The 13345-nt window shown below is 44.7% G+C and overlaps 2 protein-coding genes across 5 annotated transcripts in view; one reads left to right on the forward strand and one right to left on the reverse strand.

Annotated features, from left to right (window-relative positions):
* The window catches only part of INO80E (INO80 complex subunit E), a 173636-nt gene extending 161822 nt beyond the window's left edge, over positions 1 to 11814 (reverse strand). For both annotated transcript variants that reach the window (XM_085618782.1, XM_085618781.1), the window contains exon 1: positions 11677 to 11814. The gene's annotated coding sequence lies outside the window, so the exon portion shown is untranslated. The remainder of the gene's footprint in view (positions 1 to 11676) is intronic.
* A 23-nt stretch (positions 11815 to 11837) lies between these two features.
* The window catches only part of LOC146811793 (uncharacterized), a 54628-nt gene continuing 53120 nt past the window's right edge, over positions 11838 to 13345 (forward strand). The window contains exon 1 of one of the 3 annotated variants that reach the window (XM_085618778.1): positions 11838 to 12383. The gene's annotated coding sequence lies outside the window, so the exon portion shown is untranslated. The remainder of the gene's footprint in view (positions 12384 to 13345) is intronic. The other 2 variants (XM_085618780.1, XM_085618779.1) reach the window with 2 other exon arrangements.

Genomic DNA, 13345 nt, shown 5'->3' on the forward strand with positions numbered 1-13345 from the left:
TCTCATCATAGAGTGATTTCCAAAGGAATACTTCTTCCTTGGATTTCCTCTAGATAAAACACGGTCACAAAGTGTGCAAGTGACCAATGGAGCATTGACCTTTTTCTCCCCCTCTGGAAAAGTAAAATACTCCCATACAAAAGAATTCTTTTGTTTCCTCCTTCTCTGGATGATGGTGGTGCTGCTAGCCTCACTCTCAGAAGAGGTCTGCTGTTCTGCCATTGTATCTCAATGTCAATTCAGCTCCTTCTCCTAGGGGATCTCAAGCAGTAATGAGGGGAATGGGTGTGGTGTGGGAAGTTTCTGGAACTGAAAGTAGTTTCAACCAATAAAAGTGTTCTTTGTGGATCACATGACCTACCGTGCGCGCTCCGTAAGCTTACGGTACGCGCTCGGAAACAAGTACGCATGCGCGAACGTGACGCTTACGGAGCGTGTACGTAAGACGCACTCGCGCATGCGCATTACACGCCCCTGCGTAACCGCGACGTTGCTTCCGCGTGTACGCGTACGTCACGTACGTATCATGTAAGCGCACCGTACTTATGACGTACGGAGCGCGTAGCGCCAGCTTACCGTACACGCACGGAAAAAAATGCATAAAAATTTTTTTTAACCATTCCATAATGCAGGATATAGTACATATATTATTTTATACATAGGTTTACCAAAAATCTCCCAAAAAAATTTGCATTTAAAAAAACCGTACAAATTCACTGAAAAAACCATAGGTTTCACACACACGTTATAGTTAGGAATTAGCATTTAAAAAACCTTGCAAATTCACTGAAAAAACCATAGGTTTCACACATGTTATAGTTAGCTGGACATTTCACTCGTAAAAAACCAATGAAATTCCCCCGTTATAGTTAGTGCAGGCAACTATAACTCACGCGACCGCAATCCTCTGCTGATGCTAATACTGTATTTAGACACTTATTTGCCCATGTCTTCTTCCATACATTTTTAGCTATACATATATTACAAATATTTTTTTTTATAAAGACACATATGTCATCAGCAGAAGATTGCGGTCGCGTGAGTTATAGTTGCCAGCACTAACTATAACGGGGCAATTTCATTGGTTTTTTATCAGTAAAATTTCCGCTAACTATAACATGTGTGAAACCTATGGTTTTTTCAGTGAATTTGCAAGGTTTTTTAAATGCTAATTCCTAACTATAACGTGTGTGAAACCTATGGTTTTTTCAGTGAATTTGTACGGTTTTTTAAATGCTAAGTTACTTTACGCCATTCGAGGCGTGCGCGCCCACTTAACGCAGTGCGTTCCGTGCACGGTTTTTATCAACTTTGCACGGCCACCAAAAGCACAGGGGGTGGGGTAAGTGTGGATAGTGTTTTTTTTATTTCTTTTTTTTACCGTACGCTTACGGTAAGCGTACGGTAAGCGTACTCGGCGAAATTGCCGAAAAAAAAATAAAACCGTTTTTGCTCTTGGGGGATGTTTGGGGACTCCCTCAACATGACTATGTGGGAGGGAGTTGTCAAAACAGCCCCGTAACATGTTTTTTGGCATCATGTTTGATAAATAACACTCAGTGCGAGAGACAAAATGGCGGACGCCGCTTCCTGGTTTCGGCCGATTCGAATGTTTACTAAGATCTAAGAGCCAATCAGAATCGCGCTCGCGCACGCCACCGTACGGTAAGCGTACGGTAAGCGTACCGTAAGCGGGCTCAGATATATATATTGATTTAAAGGCTATTTTCTCAGAATCTACTGAACAGATTTACACCAAACCTACAAAAGGCACTTCCTTGACATAGGGACTACCTCTCTGCCAAATTTCTAGTAATTCTGTTCAGCCGTTCGGGCTGTAGCTCTGTCTAAAGGTCCTATGGAAAAATGCATGGGAAAAACGCGTTTTGGGACCCCCCTTTTATCTCAGCCCCCGCTTGACGAATCCCCCCGAGACTTTCAGGGTAGGAGCGGAGCGTAGCGCCCCACCTATTTTGAGAAATTCGCGAGGATTCATCGACCGGCGCCAAAGTTATTCAAAATAGAATGTTGCGGATTTCCTATGGAAAAGGGGTCCTAACTATAACTACCTACTGGCGACCGCCAGTAGGTAATATATATATATATATATATATATATATATATATATAGCAGAAACACCCTGACGAGCAGCTAGAAGACCTCAATGGTGCACAAGCACCCAATGTCTTGGGGTAGCCATGGTAGGGGGTGGGGGCGACATGACCTGGTACCTAAGGAGCCGGAAGCAACCAGTAAGCAAGGAGACAGCCTGGCTCAGCATCACCAGCAATGGGTAGGCCCACTGGCACCATGTCCAGGTGGTTCTTGGTAAAGAAGGCCTCCAGCCACAAGATGCCAAACTACGGGCAACTGGCGACCCGGAGAGGTATGGCAGTGTGAAGGGGGAGTCTGAATGCATGCCGGGGTAGGCTGCGGTCATCGGGTAGGGTTATTGGCCTTCCTTGGTTTTTTTCCAGTCCTGGACTTTCCGATAACAAAACATTGTTATCTTCTGTTTAGTCTCATTGGAGCAAGCGAAGACTTCAACTGCCAGAATGCACGGTTGTTTGCTGCTAGCTCTGGAATTACTAAAGCGTTTCTTGTGCCATGAATCTGCTGGTATCCCTTTCTTGGTTACTTTTCTCTTAGTATACCATGGTGCCTGGAAAGGAATTTTGCTGCGATGCGCTACTCCGCCTATAAGCCTCGCACTTGTAAATTGCCATACGTCATCAGTGTGACATAAGTTCAGTTATGGCTTTTTTAGGCAACCGCAAAAAACATTCTGGGTAGTGGCATAAAACAAATTACTCATAAAATACAAAACACCTCCACAGATTTCAGTGAGGTCACCCATTTCTCAAAGCTAGATCACGCTCCAAAAACAGTTAATTCTCCATTTAATTATGCTGCAAGTGTAGGCAAATTACATAGGATAATGCAACATTTTATGGCAGAAATACTTCATTATTTTGTCATTTTTAAACTTTTTAAAACTGTCTAGGCGAAGGTTTCACCTCTCTAGTACCATTTTAAACCCACCTATTGTTATAGGCAACAAAAAGGTAACCAATCAACTTTTGTGAAGGGCCTTCCTCTGCACAGCAACACGTGTTAGCCTGTTTATTAACTTTTGAGCCACTTGAATTAGAAACATTTTTTGTTAAAATCTGCAGATTATGCAGCAGGTGATGGATTATGTGGCAAACACAGCAAATCCACAATTATGTGGAAAACAGCAGCCGCAAAATCCCATAATTCCAGTGATCCTGACGTTAATGGAGTCACCCTCTAAAACATCCGACTTCATTTTCGCTAGCCAGTTCGGATGTATGGAACTGGTTCAGTCTTCCTTAAACAAGGAACAAATTAAGCCATGAAGTTGCTATGCAAATGACACACACAAAGCGTGGCAGTACACACGCCTCAGACTGCATTGGCAATGCAAGACACATACACTCACCGTTTTCCTTTGCCTTTTTTCCGGCAAATTAGTTAGACACTGTGTGCCAAATGCACAGTTTTAAGCCTTAGCAATGCAGTACTGGAGCATCCGTAAGCTGTAGTTGCCCTATTGCTTAATTTGTGCTGGTGTTCTTGGGAATTGGTTACTGGCACTCATTTAGAGACCAGGACTTATTTTTCATAGTCTGACTTTGACCAAGAGGAAGAAAGAAATTCTAAAAGGGAGAGAACAGGAGAAGTCTAGGAGCACCATGACAAAGCGAGAAAGCAGAGATGAAAAATAACCCACTGAGGTGGAATAAATAGAGAGCACCCTTTGTATTTGCCAATTCTGGCATTTAGCAGTGTCATCAGCAAGCTCCTAAGAAAACGTTGGGAACCTGCAATCTTTGTTTGAACACATTAAGCAATCAAATACCTCCTGTGACTGCTACACATGCAAAGCAGGCATGCTTTCCCGAGCATGGTGAGAAAATACATGTGTGTCATAGTCTCTCCAAAAGATTCGTCAGCCGAATCATTGATTTGGCCACCATATTTGTGACATCTTGATGGGTGACATGAACTGCAGGTGGCCCCACCTCATCCATGCTGCACCAACAGATGTACTTCTAAGCATACCCCAAGCCCTGTTTGTAAATTTCTGCCCAACACAGGCTGCCAGTGTCTATCTTAACATGGAATCCATGTGCTGTGTGTGCACTCACATGCAATGTGGCATAACGCACTCACGAATGTGGAGAAAAAGTTATACACTGCACATATTTGCTCCAAACGCCACTGCTGAAATACCCAGATAGGTTCAATGCAGCCCAGAAATGTCACCTAGCCATCCGCACCAAACAAAAGCTACAGTAGCTGTCAGATAACAAGAATCTCACTGACCAATGAGATTTGTAGGAAAATGGTCCAGCCTGTATCCCTGCCTCACCTGTACTATAATCCAAGCCTTGCTGCTCAGTTAATAATAAACTGCAACCTAACCATCTAACACAGCCACTAATTGTCCTCTGGCAGTCGACCCCGATATTCACCCTTGTTCATACAGTGGACACAATACTGTCCTAGAAATGGGCCAGAACACAATACCCCTAGGCAAAAGTCAAGGGTGCAACAAACTGCAAATGTGAAGCACTTTTGAGCGTTGCAGCTAGCTAAATAACACCAGCAGGAAACCAATACACATTAACAACAAGTCTGATGTTTAAAAATATACATGCAGCACATTTTGTATAGTCACTTTAAGCAGTTGTAAAATATAATTTACACCTTCCACATGCCTTTTTAAAAAATGTTGTAACTTTCAGCCTTTTCCAATCACAATTGCACCTCTGATATGTGGGAAAAAAAAAGATTTTATAAAAACTAATAAAATGTCCTTTTTAGGTCTTGGCTAGCGAAAGCTGCGCTTGCGCAGTCTCACTCGCGAGATTTAATGATTTCAGAAGTGGGGCTTGAACCCGCCCCTCTTCTTCCCTCTTCTCCATTGGCTAGCCTCTTAAATGCTGGTCAGCCATTGGAGAAGAGCTTTGTCTCTCCAAACAAGCCCCGTCTTTTTCGGATTCGGGGGCGTGTTTTTTACTTTCTTTCTCTCCTCTGGAATTAGGTATAAATGGCCGCACACTGCTCGTCATACCAGCAAGTTGCCCCATGGAACTATGGGCGATGTAGTAGCGACGGCGAGTACGCCTATGCTACGAAGTGTAAGAAATAAGTATGTGTCGCATTAGCCATCCCTGGACACGTGTTTCGAGGTAGTTGCCTCTCTTCAGCAGGGAGTAGGTAAGTGTAGAGGGGTGCCGTGTAGACTGCCTGCAATTAAAAATAGGTAAAGTACCTTTCAAGGCGCGCAGGTGCCGGTCAAAGGCTCGTCAGTCCGGTAGCTCAAGAGAGCCGTAATGAATTAGGTATAAATGGCCGCACACTGCTCGTCATACCAGCAAGTTGCCCCATGGAACTATGGGCGATGTAGTAGCGACGGCGAGTACGCCTATGCTACGAAGTGTAAGAAATAAGTATGTGTCGCATTAGCCATCCCTGGACACGTGTTTCGAGGTAGTTGCCTCTCGTCAGCAGGGAGTAGGTAAGTGTAGAGGGGTGCCGTGTAGACTGCCTGCAATTAAAAATAGGTAAAGTACCTTTCAAGGCGCGCAGGTGCCGGTCAAAGACTCGTCAGTCCGGTAGCTCAAGAGAGCCGTAATGAATTAGGTATAAATGGCCGCACACTGCTCGTCATACCAGCAAGTTGCCCCATGGAACTATGGGCGATGTAGTAGCGACGGCGAGTACGCCTATGCTACGAAGTGTAAGAAATAAGTATGTGTCGCATTAGCCATCCCTGGACACGTGTTCTATTTACATTTTGTGGCATAGGCGTACCCGCCGTCGCCACTACATCTCCCACAGTCCTTTGGGGCAACTTGCTGGTGTGACAAGCGGTGTGCGACCTACTTTTTCTCAATTTAAACGGCTTCTTTAAGCTAACGGGCTGACGAGCCTTGAGTCTGCACCTGCGCGCCAGGAGAGGTACTTGACCTGCTTTTAATTACATTTGGCAGTCCACGCGGCACCCCTTTACATTGACCTGCTCCCTGCTGACGAGAGGCAACTACCTCGAAACACGTGTCCAGGGATGGCTAACGCATACACATACTGTTCTATTTACATTTTGTGGCATAGGCGTACCCGCCGTCGCCACTACATCTCCCACAGTCCTTTGGGGCAACTTGCTGGTGTGACAAGCGGTGTGCGACCTACTTTTTCTCAATTTAAACGGCTTCCTTAAGCTAACGGGCTGACGAGCCTTGAGTCTGCACCTGCGCGCCAGGAGAGGTACTTGACCTGCTTTTAATTACATTTGGCAGTCCACGCGGCACCCCTTTACATTGACCTGCTCCCTGCTGACGAGAGGCAACTACCTCGAAACACGTGTCCAGGGATGGCTAACGATACACATACTGTTCTATTTACATTTTGTGGCATAGGCGTACCCGCCGTCGCCACTACATCTCCCACAGTCCTTTGGGGCAACTTGCTGGTGTGACAAGCGGTGTGCGACCTACTTTTTCTCAATTTAAACGGCTTCCTTAAGCTAACGGGCTGACGAGCCTTGAGTCTGCACCTGCGCGCCAGGAGAGGTACTTGACCTGCTTTTAATTACATTTGGCAGTCCACGCGGCACCCCTTTACATTGACCTGCTCCCTGCTGACGAGAGGCAACTACCTCGAAACACGTGTCCAGGGATGGCTAACGATACACATACTGTTCTATTTACATTTTGTGGCATAGGCGTACCCGCCGTCGCCACTACATCTCCCACAGTCCTTTGGGGCAACTTGCTGGTGTGACAAGCGGTGTGCGACCTACTTTTTCTCAATTTAAACGGCTTCCTTAAGCTAACGGGCTGACGAGCCTTGAGTCTGCACCTGCGCGCCAGGAGAGGTACTTGACCTGCTTTTAATTACATTTGGCAGTCCACGCGGCACCCCTTTACATTGACCTGCTCCCTGCTGACGAGAGGCAACTACCTCGAAACACGTGTCCAGGGATGGCTAACGCATACACATACTGTTCTATTTACATTTTGTGGCATAGGCGTACCCGCCGTCGCCACTACATCTCCCACAGTCCTTTGGGGCAACTTGCTGGTGTGACAAGCGGTGTGCGACCTACTTTTTCTCCTCTGGAATGTAAACATTCCAGCCAATGGGAAGAGGAGAGAAAGAAAAATACGCCCCCCAATCCGAAAATCCCACTGCGTTTCTCCGAGGCATTTCTGCTTGACCTCAGAGAAACATGGTTACCAAGTCGGCGAGCTCCTGCGGGGTCCTGGGGTCAGTGTCAGCCATGCCGCTGTCAGTGGGGCACGATTCGTTTTTCAAGCGCAGTAAACGGTAAATGATTTGCTGTGGGTCGGGGTTAAGTTCACTAATTAAATCAATAAAGGCAGAAATACACGTTAAAATGAATGCAAACGATTTGTAAAAAGGTATTTTTTTTACTACATATCCCACCCTTTCTTGAACCGTTTACAAATGATCGGTATTTATTTCTGGGAAAGGTGTCAGTCCTGCCTGGTAAGCGTGCCCCAGCAGTTGACAAAACATACTCACGGGGCGTTAACAAATAACATGAAAGGAACGGCAAGTGTGTTTATGTCAGTCAGTTGCACATAGTTACAGACATTAGTCACAACTTCGAGGTAGCTGCTTCCTTCCACTCCCTGAGTTTCGATCGACCTCACATACAAGCTTTTTTTTTACTTTCAAAAGTGCTTTTGCACACGATAATGCCTGCTCTCAACTTAGCCGGGGAACCCTTTAAAAGAAAAGTGTTCAGAGCGAGGACAAGCGTGGTGGCCATCCTTACTTTGAGCTGTTTCTAAAATGGTAACAAAAAAGCAAGTCACAGCATTGAATACTTTCGATGGTAACAAACGGGTCCAATATCGAGAAGCCGTTACTGCACCTTGTGGCCGGGAAAAAGGACCTATGTGTTTTTTTCTTCGATTTCTATTTGTGGACGACATCGACTTCAATTGTAGCTCTAGTGTAAATCTAGACGTCATAAAATCGTAAATCCTGCCTGCCAGGCTCTCCCATGATTACGTTACGGTATTCCTGGTTTTACCTACACGTACCCAATGGAAATATGAAGATAGATTCTCAGAGTAGGGACTCCTCGATTCCACCGTAAAACAGTCGTGTGAAATTGACAAGACACCGGAGGGATTTGTCATGTTTATTAATGTTGATTGAAATCGTGACAGTGTTATTACTTACTTGATAAAAATTTTAATTCTGGTGTTGCTTTTGTATATTCGCTAACGTTATTACTATAAATTACAGTTTATTCAAAAGAACTGTTCAAAGATAATTGAATAATGTCCTTCAGCCGGCTAATGTTTCAAGATGGCCACTCTGTTTCCCACAGTCCTGCAGGCCGCTGTTTTCGCCCCACTTCCTGGAAGATTCCGAACCCTGATTGGACGTCACGATGGGCTATCAGTGCAACTGATCGTCCCTTGTCCCCGTAGCCCCAGTATTGCGAAAGCAGAGGAGCTATGACCCGCATTTTCGGCAAGTCCAAGCCCAAGGCACCGCCGCCCAACCTGACTGACTGCATCGGCAATGTGAGTTCTTATGAGCGTCTGCCACCAACTTTGTGTGTGGGAGAGAGGGGGTGTTACATGTACCGAACACAGTGGTATAGTACGATTTATGGAGGTGAGATGTGGGTAGTATAGAGGACTGAATCCAAGATGTCTGCCTTGGGGGTTTAACTTGCCCTCTAGTTTCTCCCTATCTGCCTTTGCTTGTTATAGTACTGGTTCTTCGGGCGTCAGCCATTATTTCTGAACACCTGCATTGGCATTTGTATTGCCCCCTAACAAACACTTCATTTTATATAAAAGTGGTGCTATTGTTGCCCAGAACACCGGTGAACCTCCTCTAAGAGTCTGATATAACACGCGTGAACTCCTAGCGCCTCTTGAGAGCGTTTAATATTATCTAATGTCACTCCCCTCCTGGTCTCTCAAAACGACGTAGTGTACGCTAATGGTCACATCAAACTCCCCTGTCACCCTCCCCAGGTGGGACACATGGCATTAGACAGCGCCTAGCCTCACTACATCTGTATCGCACATTATTCAACCAATCGCAGTATTCGCTGTTCTCGCTGCTGACCTATCCACAAACTTGTGTTTGTTGTAAGGTTTAGGTTATACACTTCTCTGCTTTCCAGTTACTTCCTGAAGCATAGACCCTAATACTTATGACACTATACACTTACGCTTGTAGTTACTCGTGATTGTGTCGGGTCTGCTACCCTCAGGAAAACTGGATTTTGATTGTGTGGGTGACAATCATACAGTATTGCTTGAGCACAATCGCTTTGTGTATCACTTTTACTTCCTGGTGTTCTTTGTGTGTGGCTGTGTGTGTGTGGGGGAGGCGGTGTGTGTGTGGGAGGCTCTGTGTGTGTGTGTGTGTGTGGGAGGCTCTGTGTGTGTGTGTGGGAGGCTCGGTGTGTGTGTGTGGGAGGCTCTGTGTGTGTGTGTGGGAGGCTCTGTGTGTGGTGGCTCTGTCTGTGTGTGTAGGTGGCTCTATTTGTGTGTGGGTTGCTCTATGTGAGTGGCTCTGTATGTGTGGGTGGCTCTGTGTGTGGGTGGCTCTGTGTGTGGGTGCAAATGCAATAGGTCTTGCATTGGAGAGTGATTAAGCTATTGACATTGTAAATAACAATGCCATTTAATTGTTTTAAAAACAAAAACATAAACATGAATAATGTCATGAGTAATGCCAACAGCTCTAACTTTAACAATGCCGAGACCATTGCATTGTAAATGCTTGTTTGCATTTAGTTGTTTCTGTAAAATAGGCCATTGACCTTTTAAGTAGGGATTAAAGTATAGCGTCACTTCTTGTGACTTCACTTCCTTTGTCGTCATTTATGAGTTGCATATGATAATTATTCCCCACACTAGTTTAAGTTGTAGTTTAAGACAATACCTGCCAAGGTTTCAGATTGCTATGAGTGATATTTTCAAAATTTCAATGTAATTATGAGTGACATTTCAACGACTATGAGTGACACTTGCGAACAATATCAAGCAATGAAGACAAGGGAAACGTATAAATATCAGTAATTACACCCATTTGAGCAACGAGAAAGTTTAAGTTAGCTGCTCTATAGTATAAGAAATAATTTATAAACTACTTTCATTTATCAGACTCTAGCCAAAATTGCAGAAAATAGATAAAGTGGTCTGGAAAATGTTCATAATTTAATTATAATCAGTTGAGTGACTGGCAGACTGAGACTGACGCCGGCGAAATGAGCAGTAAACACAAATTGGAAAGCTGACATTGGGAGGCACTCATTTAGGTCATTAATAGGATTATGGAAACTGAAAAGCATACTTTAAATATTTGAGCAGTGAAAAGATCTTTTTTATGGCACTGGCATTAGGGTGTTAAGCTGCACCTATCCACCAGCCAGGATGACACCTGAACAAGCTTTATCATTGCTGCAGCAGGGGCAGAGCGCCGGGACCCAGAGGCCTGAAGGGGCCCACTAAACCCTGATCCTTGCTGAATTGTATTGTTAAAGCAGCAGCCAGGGGGGCCATTTCCCCTGTGCACTATGACCCAGGACACACTGGCGAAGCTACTGGGTTTTATGTTGCCAATGACGGCCATCCAACGGGTGCACCTTGATCCAATCACATTCCATAACTAATTAACATTCCTACCCATAGTCCCTTCTCATTTATAACCATCGACCGCACATCTTGCCCATTCCATTTTAAATAACTTTCTGACCCACTGGTCCACCCTGACCACTGATTCTTACAATCCACTCAGCTGCTTCCACATTCCAGAACTCCTCTGCCAATATACCCAGGCCCATTATGCAACCCCGCCTTCTCCTTCAATTCAACCTCTCTCTACCCAAGAACACCTCTGGCCACAAGCATATAATGTAGTATTTCTTTCACAGATTATTTATTTCTTCTGCTCCCTATACAAGTTCTTTCCAAGTTGTCAGATGATGTCTTCGAGAACGACAGTGCCATTACTGGTGCCTCCCACAAAATCCGACCCAGACCAGCATACCACAAACTCAGTAAAAGACATTGTAATTTACAATGCCAATAGCTCAAACTGCCTAATGCGAGACCAATTTCACTGCAAATGCTTGTTTAACTTACTATTCAAGACAAGGAATGGTCTTTCCAGATCCCATAGCCCTCCCTCACCCTCCATCCCCTTATCTTGAATTTCCATTTACAATAACTCATGGGCCAGATAAGACCTCCTGAAAAAAGTCATCACAATCATGGGCAGAATGTACTGGCCAAGCAGGTGGGAAGATGAAGGATTGCCCCGGCGACGGAGGGCGGAATCGGGTATTTGCACGAATAGCAAAAGTTAGGTTGATACTTTTTTGGAATAACAAAATGTGCCCGAATCTGTGACTTAAACTCACGTTAGTCACCTAAAAAAATGCCAGAATCTGTGACCTGAACGCACGCTGGTGCACCTGTTCCTGTTCTCAGCTAAACCCTTCAATCATGCAAAGATGCCTTTATGTCGCTTCTATTATAACTAAATGCACCGCTTTCTCAGTGCCCTTCACATCATATAACCCAAACAAACACCCGCATGTGCTATGTTTACATATTAAAAGAGCTGTCTTTTGCTTACCTCATCACGTTTTAGATTATTTGTATTACTAACATTAACAGCGCAGTCTCAAATGGTCACATGACAGACGTATGCCTAGTTCGTTGCTAAGGACGTCAATCACGTTCATCACACGGGCGCCGTGCAACGTGTTATGACACTTCCTGAGCGACTCTTACGTCACTTCCTTGGAGTCACTTCCGGGGCGACGTGGTCATCTTTCCGGGGCGGCTATTTATTGTTCTTAACCAATTGTTGGCTTTTGGCGAGCAAAGCCACCGAACCGCTGCTGGCGCCGCCCCCCAACAGAGCGCAGGCGGGGTTTGGAGCAGGAGGTAGCGCGCGAAACCGCTGGAAAAAGCACGGCAGCCAATGCCTGCTCTGCGCGGGAGCTCCGAGTTTAACCCCCAGGCGAACGAACAAAGCGGGAGGCCTGAAAGATCCGTTTGGGGGTGGGCTGAGGGGCGGGGACCGGCTTGACTGACGCCGCCTGCGCGTTACCTGTAAGTCGTCCTCCCTGACAGAGAGAACAAAACTCAATACAATTCTTCCTGATGTGGTAGGGTTGCGATCAGTCTCGTTGCACCCCGATCATATCGGTGGTGCATCGAAGACCGTACTGATTGCAGGCCTTGCAGTGCCAGGAAATGTAACTGATCTCGCAGTTCTAGGATCTTGGAGCAGTTGACTAGATCAGTGGAGCTGGATTGGATTGGCTGACTTTCCAGGTCAGTACCATCATAGGGTGTATGGGCATTAGAAATGGTGGGCTCTTTGTCTTCGGGCGGAGTGGTGTGTTTTCTGTTCACGTGTGAGGGCCTTTCCTGCTGGTTTATTGTTCTGGGCAGGATCGGATTAGAGCCCCTTTTTCAGTGAATTATATCGGGATCATTCGTTTTTGTTTTGAGAAGGCCAGATGATGGTACACTATTATTCTGTGAGGTTGTGTGGTGTTTTTTGTTTTTTTTTACGAGGCATGTCTGGTCCCGTTTTTCAAGTAATCGTTTAGGAATACATTAGACAATTCTAGAATAGAATGCTTTTCGTTTTTGCTGTTTTTAGTCTTTGTTCGAAAAAGGAAATGCATGGGATTTTTCCGAGTTTTTTTGCCTTCATTTTAAGCTGTCTACCGACACTTTTTGCTGTCAGTGAAAGCCCTCTTGGTCTGTCCTTCTATGACTGTCGATTCAATATATATATATATCTATATATGTTAAAAAAGACTCCTCCTATTTCATTCATTTCGGCAAGATGGTCATAGAATCTTAGAAACGTTTCAAATAGATACATAACCATGGATATCATACATACTCCTCATTCAATAAATTAATACTTAGCCATAAATATTACATTACATATCTTCACACGTTCCAGCTTTTGCTCTATACTACATTCTTTCTATTACAAGACCTCCTGCAGACTGCAAAACTTCTCATATGAGCCTGATCTTAAAGCATATCTTTAATTTTAATTCATTTTAATTGCCATTGCCTAAATGTTGGAATTATTTCTGATCTCCAATTTTGCAAAATTAATGATCCTGCAATCAATACAAAAATGGTTATCCTTTTTCTTTGCAAAAGGTCAATTTTTATATCTGGTAAATAACTCAAAATTGCAGTCTGAGTCTCTTTGAATTGGGGTCATTCTAAAATGTGATGACAATATAAATCTGTCTCTTTCCGAAATT

The sequence above is a fragment of the Triturus cristatus genome, chromosome 7 (genome assembly GCF_964204655.1).
Source record: "Triturus cristatus chromosome 7, aTriCri1.1, whole genome shotgun sequence".
NCBI lineage: Eukaryota > Metazoa > Chordata > Amphibia > Caudata > Salamandridae > Triturus > Triturus cristatus.